The sequence below is a fragment of the Globicephala melas genome, chromosome 1 (assembly GCF_963455315.2).
Source record: "Globicephala melas chromosome 1, mGloMel1.2, whole genome shotgun sequence".
In the NCBI taxonomy this organism is placed as follows: Eukaryota; Metazoa; Chordata; class Mammalia; order Artiodactyla; family Delphinidae; genus Globicephala; species Globicephala melas.
Genome location: NC_083314.1, coordinates 136285962 through 136300304, shown reverse-complemented (window position 1 = coordinate 136300304; position 14343 = coordinate 136285962). Strand labels below are relative to the sequence as shown.

At 39.0% G+C, this 14343-nt stretch overlaps 1 protein-coding gene across 5 annotated transcripts in view; it reads left to right on the top strand.

Moving 5' to 3' along the window:
- Positions 1 to 14343, top strand: part of NFIA (nuclear factor I A) — a 595358-nt gene that overhangs the window by 5521 nt on the left and 575494 nt on the right. The gene's annotated exons all lie outside the window — the stretch shown is intronic.

The window sequence follows — 14343 nt, the reverse complement described above, 5'->3', positions numbered from 1 at the left end:
GCTCATATTTCTCCTATGAACTTTAAACAGTAAAATAAGTGCTTTGTCCTTATTTATTTTCTAGTTGATTTTCCTTCACCTGTCCCAAATATCGTCAGGAATGTTTCTAATTTAAAACCAAAAGAATCAGGGGCTGATTAGAAGACAGGAAATTGGAGGATTAAACTGTCTGGTTGAACTTCCTTTACTTATCAGCACTCAGTAACTCTCACTGGATTACAAACTCAACAGGACAATTTTTACAATGCATTGTTCCTTCTGGATGTTTACATATATACAGTGCACATGAGGGAGTGTGTGTGCGCGTATGTGTGTGTGTGTACACGTGCGTACTATATGTGTCTGTGTGTGCATTCATGAGTATGAAGAGAAAAGAGCCAGCAGCTGGTAGTTATAAGTAGATGCCTTTAAGTGGGATAGTTTTAAACCAAAGGGGCTTATACTATGGGTATGAAAGTTCATTCCAAGACTATAATCCCAGGATATTCTTGAAACTTTCTCATTAAAACAGTTCGGTGAAGCCAAGCAAATAAGGAGATACTATAAGGAAAGCAAGATGTACTATTTTGGAAGTGGAAAATAGTTGGTGGTCCCTTATGCAGTTCATCTCTCCTTAGTTCTGCTCCAAATTCCCAACACGCATATTATCGAGTGAGTAGAGAAGGATATTGAGAGAGTTAATCTAAGAGGCTTCCCATTTTGAGATCCCCTTGGCACCAACTGAGAAAGGACTCTCTCTTACTGGGACAGCAAGTCTGAATGTTCCAGGTGATCTTATATTGTGAAATGAGTGTTTGATAGGGAATGAAATAGCAAATCAGGGCAAGAGGGTTAGGATTCATCTCATGACATTAGATCATTTAAATTTGAAAATAAATAAGAAATAAACCACTGACCTCGATTTTGACCGTGTCATTTATATTTGCAGAGCTGTGTTCTGGAAACCATGCTGAGAATTCTTTTTCCTGACTCCACTCTGCTCACCTGTCTTGCCCTCAATAAATATTTGTTGATTTGGCTTAAGAAAGCTCCAGAATAATATCTAACAGTTTTTCCTGCTTCTGATTGAAATGGTGGGCTCTACAGAGAAAAATAGATGTAAAAATGTGGAATATGTGATCTGGCCAAATGAGTTGGTCAGTTAGACTGGTAGGTCTGGGAGTTAAAATTTAGGAGCTTGTTCTGGTGGTCCTTCATTCATTGACCAAATATGTACTGAGCCCCTACTGAGAGCCTGGGGCAGAGCAGGGAAGAGAATCAGCTGCTGCTTCTGCCAGATGCCATCATTCAAGTTTTAAAGGCTCTATGCCAACCTCTCTTACCTAACTGAAAATTTCATCCTAACAGCTAGCATTGATTGAGTACAAACTGTCTGCTAGAATCTGTCCTAGGTGCTTTACGTATATTTTTTTCATTTAATCCTCACCACAAATGATGAAGTGCTATTGCCCCCACTTTACTTACAAGGGAATCAAGACTTAGGAAAGGTGGCACACTGCCCAAGGATGGACACACGCCTAGAATGAGCTGCTCAGACTGCACGCCCTCCAGCTTCATCTTGGACCAAACTTGTCATAAACAAGTCAATTCTTTTAGCACTAGAAGGTAATGGAATTCAGAACTTTACAGGATTAGGATCATCCATCCATTTGTTCGATGGTATTGGGGAGGCACAAGTCTGTTTGCTAAGAAAACAGAGGCAGAGAAATTACAATGTGTCAAAAGCAAGATAGGACACTCGTCTTATGATGCCCAGTCCCTGTTCTGAAAGAGTTGTGCAAAGAAAATTTCCTATTATGCAGTAGAAACATTTTGTATCATCACAGACTAAAGAAACTCACGAGAGACATGAGAGTCTGATGCAATGAATACACTTAGTCTTATTAAAATACACTTAGTCTTATTAAAATACACCTTTTCATCAGAAGATGGATGGCTCAGGGAAACCCAGTGTGTTTACGTTCTTGCTGAATATTAGGGACATTTTTTTCTCTAAGTAATGTAATCTATATTTAGCGAATATTTCACTTGCAGTTTTAAATGGAACGTACCATTTTAAAAAGGCCATCCTTCCAAAGAAATGTTCCTGATGCTTCTCTCTCTCTCTCTCTCTCTCTCTCTCTCTGTCTGTCTGTCTTTAATAAGCAGAAACACCAACATAGAACAGTATTGCTGTTTAATATTTTTCCTTATCACAAGAATCGCTAATTAAAGGTTTATTCCACCATAGTTTTCTGTAAGAGAAGGTACAATGCAGGATATATATTGCCTAATGGCAAAGATCTTAATACACTCCCTGTAAGTAAACATCTATTTTCCAGACAACTGCTGACTACAAACAATATGTCTCAGCCAGAGCTCTTTAATGGTGCCACATGTTGGGCAGATTTTTCTATTCCTCATAATCCAAGTTTCTTTTGTGATCCTTGATGCGCACATGTTATTGCCCTGCTGACTGTTTGAAATGGATGATAATTATTCACTGTTTGAATAATGACCAGGTCAGAGGTGGGGAAGCATGATCCTGGGCAGAGCAGCCCTCTACCAAATCGCAGTGCCCCGGAGGGTAGGTGGGGGAGTCATAGCAGAGAGTAAGCGCTTGTGAGCTGAATCAGACATTCAATGAATGCAGCTGACGCTTCTTGCCTCAGTAGGCGCACCATCTCCCCACGTGACCTAGGTGTAGACAAAGTCCATACTCATTGACGGTTGAGAACACTCTTCTGGGGATGGTCCCGTCCACCTCCCCCCACCCCCAAATCATCCTCAGCCACCCTCTCCCCCCGAGACGCCCGACTCTAGTCTGCTGATGAAATGCCTTAGCAGCTGGGTTTGATAAGCTCCCTTCACATGTTGAAAAGCTAAACTTTGTGGGCTAAATAATTGATCTCATCCGTTCATTTAAGAATCAATTAAAATCATGATAAATTGTTCTGTTGTGTTTTATTTTAAGAAAAACAGCAGCCTCGATTCTCATTTTTGTAAGCGTGTGAGAAACAACTTAGTAACAGGTGCTAAAGTCTGGACTCTTCACTAGGAGGGAATCCTGACGCACTTGTAATTCATTGCCCAACCCTGGGGTACAAATCGATACAGCATTGTTGGTAGAACTGCCTAAGAAAGGAAAGAACTGAGGGGGAAATTACTATAGGAGGGGCTGATGTAATTTCTCAATTGAAAAGTCAGGAAATAACAAAGCTTCATACAGGGGGCCCCATACACAAATACCTTCAGACCAGGCGGGTCAGCCAAGGGTAAGACAATGAGGATGTAATAAATTAGTAGAGGACGGTGGTATCTGTGAGAAACTGGAGCATGATACCTATTTACCACTAAACAGCAGTGAAAACGTCACTGCACTAACCAAACAAAACGCATCCGCTATCCAAGGACCTAAAGTGATTGAGCAGACTGTGGATCAGAAGATAGAGTGGGATTCCAGCATCAAAGTGTTTCATTCCACAAAAAGCAAGGAACTTACAGGCAAATACCCCTGGGAAAAGATCACAGCAACGTAAACCACATAAACTACACTGCAGGTTCAGCCATTCACATCTGACTCTTTTCTCCTGGCAGTCTTTTGTGGATGGAGGAGGGGAAGCAGAGGACCCTGTAAGTATCCAAAATAGGGGGAGGGGCCCTCAAGCAGGAAAGGCAGTTAGCAGAAAGGGGAGCTAGGAGATATGGGAGGATGTGGAGCGGATGCAGAGGTGGGAGCTCGGTGGTTGCACTAGACATGCTTGCTGAGCCTCACCTGCTCACCCCAATTCCCTCTGCTCTAGCCCCAGATTTCTCAAAGTGGCCTTGGCCTCTGTAGGCTCTCATGGGCGTTCCAGAAAAGGATTCTTCACTAGCGCACAGGAGGGTTTTTATGCCCTTTTTCTCTACCCAGCAAATTCTACCCTCCTGCCAGGTCCAGGACACATGAAGCCTTGCCAGGTCCCCAGAGGCACAATGAGTCACTTCTCCACCCTCTCCTGGTCCCACAGCCCGTTGCTCACAGTATTAGGACGTTGATGAAATTGTGTTGGCATTTTTCTGTTTACTATCAAGCTGCAGTATGTGGCTTGTTCCTTAAGGACGAAGTCTAGGTCTTACAGTTCTTTTTATCTCCAGTAAAAGAGATAAAAAGCCTGTGGCAAGTACCCCAAGAAAGGGCTTCTGTGCAGCTCAGCCAGCAGCTGGCGGAGTGAGAGCAGTTAGGACTAGTGGGACTTCCCTGACTCTGCTGACCCCGACCCGGAGCACGGGCCATCATTCAGCACTGTTGCCTGACCATGTTTTCGTAGAGATTTTTCACTGCTGTGTGTTTACTGCTTGCCATGCCCAGGGACTGGGCCCAGCCAGCACTCTGCACACGTGTGAGCTAATCCTCAAAACCTCCTGTGACACCAGTATCATTACCTCCACTCCACCAATGAGGAAACAGAGTAGAAGCGAAGAAGCCAGTTAAATAGCTGAATAGTCCTACACTGTAGTGACACCAATTCACCCAGCACTGCCACACTCAGGCTCAAAAAAAGACTGTGATCAGTAAGTGGCAACATAGTTTCACTCCATTTTGCAAAGGAGAAGGGGAAGCCCCAGAGTCTAAAGTCCCCCAGAGGTCAAAATCACCAGAGAAGTCTGGATTGAGAACTGGGGTCTCTAGTGATCTTCTACTGAATACCTGTGGTGGTTAATCATAGTGTATGGCATTGTTTAATTAAAAGCAAGCAAGTATTTTCTACCCACTCTGAGGATTACAGGAGATTTTCATTGTTTTTCTTTCTGTTTGTATTTTTTTTATTTTTCTATAATGAACATGTATTTTTTATTTATAAAAATGATGTTTAACAAAATCATACATACTAAAGATATTAGTCCTGTCCCCGTTGATCTCATGAACATAGAAGTAGCACCAGCTGCAAACATGCATAGACTTCACGGGAGCTTGGGCTTTAAGGATGTGCATATTTTCAAAGTTGAGTGATGCCCACTAACGTCCATACTTAACTGCTGTTTTGAAGATTCCCTTTCCTATAATGGGTCCTGTGGTTCTACCATCCCCCAGTGTAGCATAGCGGTCAAGAGCACAGATTTCAGATTCAGATGGACCTGAGGGAATCTTGGCTCTGCTTTGGATGGACGGTATGACTATCGACAGTGACTAAAAAATTCTGAATCAGGTTCCTGAAACTTGGAAGTAAAATCATCATAGTGCTGTTGTGAGCGTTAAATGAAACAAGGCATTTTGCACAAGCCAGAAACCTGGGAGGCATTCTAACACCTTCTTCTTGTTTACTCCATGTATCTAACGCAAAATAAATCCCGTTGAATTTACCACCTAAATAGTTTCTAAATCCATCCCCACCACCCTCCTGCAGTCCAAGCTACCACCTTGTCTAGCCCATATTGCCACAGAAGCCTCCTAACTGGTCTCATTGTGTGCATGTTTGCCCCCTGTAATTTATTCTTAACACTTAAGGCGACAGGATCTTTTCAAACACAAGTAATCTGTGATTTCAATGGATTACCCTTTCTCTTAGATAAAGGGAAAGTCCTTAATAAGGACTGCATGGCATTGCCTCTCCAAGCGTGTCTGGGGCCATTCTTCTCCCTAAACATACTCCAGCTAGTTAGTTAACCTTCTTTAATTCCTCAAAATCCCCAAAATATCAGATCCTACAAACAGTCTTCTCCTTTCCCTAGAACACATTCTCTTGTAGTTAACATTTCCACACCTACCACTCTCAATACAAACATGGCTTTGTCAGGAAGCTATCCCTGTCCCCAGAGAGTGTCAGAGAACTCTACTGATGGACTCTCAGAGCACTCCAGACTTTCCAGCAGGGCACTGTTTATAGTCATAAATGTATGTGATTATTTGATTACTTTCTGTTTCTCCCAAAAGAATGTAAGCTCCATGAAGGATAACACTTTGCTCACATATGTTTTCTTGTACCCAGAATAGTACCTGGCACATGGTAGGTGATAAGTCAAAACTTCATTCAATGAGCAAATAGGTGGTACATTTCCCTCCAAAGCGAGCACTGACATAGTCTTAATTATTATTATCATAATTAATATTTTACACATACTGATAGGTATTTAAAAGTAGATAGAATGTTCATTAAAGAAAACTCATTAGAGAAGTGGAGACTTAAATTAAGAGCTGAGAGCCTCAACCTAGGCTTGATTCCTGGCTCTGTCATGTCTTAGGAGTGAAACTTGGCCGTGTCATTTCACATCTTTGATTGTTGAGGATTAAATGAGTTAATGACATTGATGTGATTAGCATGGTGCTTTGCATACCATAAATATTTAGTAAATGGTTTATTATTATTATCATTATTATAGATAATCCCATAATAATAATAATAATAATCTTCTAATAATCTATGTGGCCTTTAGAAAGCCCCTTAACCTCTCTGGTTGTCAGCTTCATCATCTTTAGAATAATAATATCATCCTCACATGGTTCACAGGGCTGTTTTGGGGATAAAATAAATCAGCAGGTGGAAAAGTTTCTCTGAAAATTATAAAGTGCAACAGATACGTAATACACCACTATTGACAAACCTAAGAAACACAAGTTCCAGATAAACACATTCAACCAAAATTTTCATGACCTTTTCTGTATCTTCTCTCATGAGAGTGGGGTTCAACACACCTACTCAACAGTGACCTCAAGTAGTTGATAACTGAAGGTACATGTAAGCGTAGAGACAGTTTAGTTTAAGAACATACTTTCTAGAATGAGAACACCTGTATCTAATCCCTCCTCCACAACTTCTCATCGGTGTGACCTCAGGCAAATTGCCTAATCTGTTCATCTGCAAAGTGCGACAAATGATAATACCTGCATCGTGGATTGCTATAAGGATTAAATTACGTAATCTGTATAAATCATTGAGGACAGTGCCTTGACACATGTTATACACAGAATAAACATCAGCCATCATTAAGATTGTAATTATTTTTGTTGTTACTATCATCATCATCATGTTAGCTATTGCTTTTTAGGAGATCAATATTCAGGAGTATGGGAAGATAGCAAGGCAGTCAAACAATATCTAACAGACTCATTCTTCCAAGATGGTACATTTGGATTTAGAGGCAAAGAAATTGCTCCCCTAATGTGCTCGATTACCTGCCCTATCAACTCAGTTTGGGCAACACAAGGACCATGTGGTTTAGACGCCTCGGAAACAGAGAGAGTACATGAAAAAACATCCTACTAATGATAACCTCATCCCATGCGGCGGAAATAACACATTTTGTGATAAAATTTCATGCAAGCAAATGTGCTCTTCTTCTCAATATAATTCCATTTCCCAAGATATTTAATGAGAGAGGCCCACAGAAGAATTGCTGTGTCACTTAAATTCATGCTGAATTACAAGCATGCTTCTACACTTGGAATTGTCGCGTGTTCAATTCAGCTTAACAACCTCTATGCAGCAGTTTCCGTGGAATATCAGTGACCTTTTATTCCCCTGAGAGAGAGAATCATGGCCTGTGTACAACTAACTCATGAGTTTTTATCTATTACTGCAGGCCACAGTAAAATAAAACAAAAACAGTAACTGTCTCTTTATTTAAGAAAAGTATATTAGGAAACTATAAGAGTATAGTTTTTAAAATATAATAATAAAATGTTATAAAATATATTTTTAATATAATAATAATAATAGACAACATGTTTTGAGTACATCCTTATGTCAGGCCATCTACCAACTACTTTACTTGCCTTATATAACTTTGTTCCCACAATAGCCCTGTGTAATATTCCCATTTTACAGATTATAAACTGAGATGTTAAGTAACTTACCTAAATTTAATTCCAAAAGTCAGGAAGTGATTGATCTGGGATTTGAATGCTTGTCCAAAACTCATGTTCTCAACCACCTGACTCTAGTGTGTAATTTAATGTGTTGTTACATTAATGTTTGCTGTTTAAACTTTGTATTAGCTATCAACCGTATTAATATTTTTCCACATGGGGAATAATAACCACAAAGTTGGCATTGAGAGCCAGGGTTCAAGGTTGCAGCACTAAAGACCTTCTGGAAAATATAATAATTAAGCCCCTTTATGAACCCTCTTGGTGGTGAGTCAGTGGAAAGAATTGGAAAGCTCTGGTTTAAAAGGGCTTCTAACTAGGAGTCCCTAATGCAATCCTTGCCAATGTTCCAATACTTAAGATACCAAAGAAGGCAAGACTTCTTAAAAATACTGACAACTGGTACTAAGAAATTTCCCACTGACATTTCTGGTAGGAAGTTCCACTAACTACACATCTGTGACATTGAATAGAAACATACAATTAGTGGCCCATGACTGCTATGCTTCAAGAGTAGAAGTCCCATGAGTACATGACAATAGGGAGGAAGATCCTTGGTCACTTTCCACACCTCTTTCTACTCATTCAGAAACTCATATTCTACAACACGTGGAGATAGCCGTTCCTCTTTTGCCACTAATATTTCTATACTCGTTGAGATAATGTAACTACCGCAAAACAATTAAGTAGGAGTTGGGGGGAAGCTGGTAGTGATACAATGCATCCTCAGAAGTGTGGTCCCATTGGTAAAACCCAAAAGACAGGGGAAGAAATGGAGAAAGCTGCAGTGTCCTTGCATGCTGGGAATTGTGCTTTTATGTATTTCATTTGCTCTGAATATTAGGGAGTCAGCCATTCGGATACGAAATACTTCTTATCACAGACCAGCAAAATAGCAGAAAGATGCTAATACACTGTAAGTCGGGCCAGGACATCAATCTGATATACAATTATAGATGTGGGAAGAGGATTTCAGTGGAGTACAACTGGAGAGCAAGTGGTGCCTAGAGCAATACATCTACCTTATATGTAAAAAACACAGATCCAGCTGGGTCTCTTCTGTTTTGAACATACAAAACAGAAAGCATTAAATGCTGCTGAGCAAGAGCAAAGGGAGACTCGGAAGAAAAAAACATCTGAAAACCATAAAGGATAGAAACAGAGAGAAAAAAAAGTGGAACAATGTCTGCTCTCTAAGACAAGAGTAGAAAGCCATTAGAAAGAAAATAGATGATGAAATAAAAGCTGGAGGAATAAAGATAAAAAAAAAACTGGAGGATAAAATTTTTAAAGAGATTGACAAAATCAGGCAGTAATTCGAGAAAATTAGCAGTGTTAAGTCTGCTGCAAGGCAGAATTAATACTGTGAAAATTGATCCAGTAATTTCAAAGTCAAACTTTGAATAACTCTCCCAGACACACACAAATCACACAAAATGTAAAACTCATATGACAGAGAATGGCACCTATCCCAGAAACTGAAGATCCAAGTCAAGGATTACATAGGTATTCCCAAAGAGAGAGAGCAATTGGACAGCAAAAGGAAGCGATAATCAAAGACATAACAGAAAAAAAAAAAAAAAAAAAAAAAAACTTTGTGAACTAGAGGCATTTATAGACTGAGCCAAGTTTACTATATTCCAGGCAAAGATCAATGAGAGAAACTACCTAGCTCACCTGCTGTTCAGGATGGGAAAAAAGATTATTAAATCGGGTGGGAGAGGAATAAAAATTCACTAAAGGCCTGATCTCACATAGAAGAGACTCTAAATTCTTTTTAGACTTCAAATTGTTGACTCTGAGAATTAGAAAAATATAAACCAAAGTCTGGTTTTTGGAAATTACAAGTTAGGTTGAAAAGAGAATAGACACATTCTCAATTACTAAGGAAACAAAAAACACACAAAAAATTCCATCTTTTCAAGGCCCAAAAGCAACAGAAATAGCAAAAAATTAAAAAGAAAATAAATTATGTAGAACAAAATGACAGAAGTTAACAAAGCCATCTGTACAACAATAAATATATGTGGTTAAATCCAACTATTAGAAAACAAAGATTTTCAGACTGGAGTCAAAACATTAAATCCAAATATCTGCTGCCTCTAAGAGACATACCTAAGACAAAAATGTCCATGTTAAAATAAAAGGAGAGGCAAATAGTTATTAAATAGGATGAACTTAAAAATAGGAGAGGTGGTATTAATTTCTGGCAAAGTAGGCTTCAAGGCAAAAGTAATTAAAGAGGGAAAAATAGATTACTTATTTATGTTTACAAACTGGAAAATAGCATAATAAATGTACAGTAGTAATTAATCCCTTTATGCAGCAATTAACCTAATATCAAATGATATAAAGCAAAAATGCTCAGAAAATTAAGGAGAAACTGACAAGAACACAATTTGTATATATAATTTTAACACAGATTTATCCACTCTTTCTAGTTCAATTAGACAAGCCAGAAATAATAATATGGATAATTTAAATAAATATAATTAATAATATTAAGTCTACTAGACAATGTTGACCTCTTACAAACACAGTATATGCTGGCCTTAAAAGCACTCATAAAAGCACTGCAAAAATGTATTATGTCATGCAGGTGCATGGACGTGCACACACACACACAACAATAAATTCTAAAAATAGAAATTGCACAGGCTTTCTTGTCTAGCCTCGTGTAATGACGCTAGAAAATAATATCAAAGAATAGTCAACAACATACTTAATGGCAAAACAAGAAGCATTCCCATTCAAATCAGCAGCAACGTAAGGAAGCCCCAAATTATCATTATTCTTTAATGTTGTCCTGGAAGTTGTGACCAGTTCAAAAGATATGAAACAGAAATACAAGGTATAATTATTGAAGGAAGATAAAAGCATTGTTATTTTCAGGTGACCTAATTAAATACTTAGAAAATCCAAAAGAACCAAATGAAAAACTGTTGCAATTAAAAGATAGATTACTTAAGTTATGGCCACAAGCTAATATATACAACAATGGCAGATAAAAGACATAATGGGAAATGACTCCATTCCCAATAGTAACAAAAACAAAATCATGAAACACCTAGAAGTAACCCCAACAAGTAGTATGTAGAACCTAATGAATAAACTATAAATCATTACCAAGAAGATTTTATAAATATATCCCCAGTGTGGGACTATAACACGCTATGTCCTAAAATTGCAAATATAACAGTTTTCTCCCAAATCAACTTCAGCTTCAATGCCATTCATGTCAAAATCCTAAGGTATTTCAGTAGTTTGTTTGTTGCTTTGTTGGAGTTTATTGGAATTTAAATATCAGAGAATAAATGTTTTTACTTCAAATTTCTACATAAATGTAAGAGATGAAGATTACCATCTTCTTCATTAGAATAAGGTATTTTTACACCAAGTTTCAAGGATAACATTATCACCAAATAAAATGCATTAGGTTTCTAACGTGGAAGATACATTGCTCACTGAGGGTAGGGACTCCTAAGAGGTATCAGAAGAGACTGAGGCCTCAGAGAAAACCCAGGATCCTGGAGGAGGCCAGCTCATAACCTTCCCAGGGCCTATCATGTTCTTGGTCCTTGGACCCTGTTGTATTCATTGGAAATCTGTAACATAAATTTAATTTTCTTCATTTTATGGATGACTTTGTCGAGACACAAAGAGATTTGGTAATTTACCAAATGTTTTCAAATCACAAATAAAAGGTACAGGTGGATTTCTTTCAAACTGGAGAAGCGGCACATCCCAGTAAGTCAACAGGAGCACTTCCTCGCTGGGAGCGAGCTCAGTATGGAATGCTGACTCTCACATACTGCCTTCTTCTCAAGAGCCACATGCATTGTATTTCAGGAAAGGGATCCTTGGCTGGCCAATTCAGAGTCAGGGTTGGGGTCAGGGGTGAGGCTTGGGATGGAGTTTAAGCTAGGTTTAGGATTAGGTTGAAGTTAGGGTTACGATTAGCATGGCAGTTGAAGCTGCATTTAGTGTAGGGCTAAGGTTTGGGTCCAACGTAGTTTTACGCTTAGGTTTAGGGTAAGTAAAGGCTGGGGAGAGGGTTAAAAGAAAATTCAAAGTCCGGAAAAACTTCTGAGAATAAGTGACAATTACTGCTGAATTTTGAAGACTGATGAGTTATATGAATTTTGCCTTGGGGGTAGTGGACCCCAAGTGGCCTTGTGGGTAGAGGAAAAACAACACACACAATCCCAGATGAGGGAAACAAACCTGGGTATTGCAAGAGTGGTTCATTCAGTGTGGCCAGCATGAGGCACACGGTGGGAGTGAGAGGCCTGAGAGATTTGCATTGGCATGCACCTAAAGATGGTTTGTAAGTGCTGAGGAATCCTTTTAAATTTTTAAAGGGGAAAGTGACATGATGAGATTTATGTTTTGAACAATTGCTCTGGCTGCTCTGTGGAGGGTGGATGGAAAGGAGCTAAGACTGTGGGCACAGAGGCCAGTTGGACACCTCACATCCCCTCTCTGATTGACCTCACGTCCAGCTACAATTCTCCCTCACTACTCTGCACAGCCATACCACCCTCCTTGTTATTCTGTCATCAGGACAAGTACACACTTGCCTCAGGGCCTTTGCACTTGCTTTTCCCTCTGCCCAGAATGTTTTTCCTCCAGATAGCCACTGAATGTGTTTCCTTAGTTCTTTGAGATTTCTGCTCAAATGCCATGTGACATATGCCTTCCCTGACCACCCTAGCTAGATTAGCTCTACTGCACATACAAAAACATACTTCCTTTCCTCCTTACCAATTTTATTTTTCTTCCTCACATTTTTCACCATTTATTTAGTGTCTGTCTATCCCTACTAAAATAAAAGCTTTAGAAAATCAGGAACATAATCTGCTTGACTGCTACATCTCTTATGTCTAGAAAAGGGCTTGGAACACAGTAGATGTTTAATAAATATTTGTAGAATAAATGAATTTTGTAAATGTTTATTGAATGATTATGATATGCCAGCTACCTTCTAGTAGGGGACACAGACAAGAGAACAGACCATTACAGTTCAATGCACAGGATACTGAAAAAGAAGCCAAAAACCCAGTCTGGGGACTATCAGAGAACACTTAAGAAGAGAGGGATGTGAGATGAGTCATGAAGACCAAACAGAAATTCACCAGACAGAAGTGGGAACATGGTAGAGAAGAAAACAAAACCTGTAGAAGCGTCAAGATGAAAGAAGAGTGGAAAAAGCATCCAACGTGATTAGAGCAAGAGTTCAAGGACTTGGCAAGAGATAAGCTGATGGGGTAGTTAGAGGATAGAGAATGTTAAGGAAATACTCTTCATTTTCAATTGGTATTTAACGAGTGGAAGTTTCATTGGAAGTTTCGGGGCTCCATCCCCCTGTACTCTTCAGTCTTTAAACCAACCAGTCAGTTATAAGGTCTCTAAGGAGACTGCTGTGAAAAGAAACAAAGGGTTGAATAGTTTCTTTAAATGAACCTTCTTCCCCACCCACCCTTCCCATTGAAAATGCACTTGCTTTGCAAGTTCAACCCTTAAAGCATTGACTTCTCTTTTCTAAAAAGAAGGGCACACTCCAAGCTTGGAAAGGGTAAAATCTGGAGAACTTTAATATTATTTATAGACCTTTGGCCTTTCCTGAACCAAATTGTTCCCTATGGTTGATCTTCTGGGCACTCATCAAATCTACAAATATATCTGTCATTCAGTATTTTTGGAGAAGTGGTGGTGTACTTGATTTTACTTTCTAGTTAGCTGACAGTTGACCCTTTTGGTTCCCACTCTGGGGGCTAAGATTTCTTCTAATATATAATAGCATACTTTTCTGCCTCAACAGAACATTATGCTGAATCTTTATTTAATGCCTGAGGATTTACAGAGTTCACAAGCATTGTTCCAAACATAAGTTTATGACTTTAAATTTAGAAACTTTGTTCCAAACATAAATTTATGACTTTAAATTTAGAGGAATTTTGCATTGATTGAGCACTATACTCTGTGCCAGGCACTGACCTGACATTTACAAACACATGGGCCTACACTCTTTCAAACATAGGTATGGTAATCCCCATTTTCCAAACAAAAGAACTTAGGCGTCAAAGAGTTAATAAATTGTTCCATGTCATAAAACTACTCCAACATGGTCCCAAATCCCATGGTCTTTCTTTTGAACCTGAACTGGGGACTAACCCCCTAAAAGTGGTTCTAAAACAGGGTGTTATCAGCACACCTGATAGTTGGGGATTTCCTTCAACAAACACCCTGAGGCCTCGGATTCAGACAAGGCAGGAGCAAGCAGGCATGCTTTGAAATGTCTTCCCGGTTCATTTTGATATACCAAGTAACACTTTCGAAAAAAACTCTGATTTCAATTTCTGTCCATATGGCTGCCTATTATCCTATTATAATAATTAGAAAGCAAGAGAAAATTGCACATTTCCACTTAATTTAGTTCAGAATAATAAGGTGTTTATTTTGCTTTTGAATGAATTCTCTTGTTACAACAGGTCCTGTGGATTAAATGGAGTCTGCAA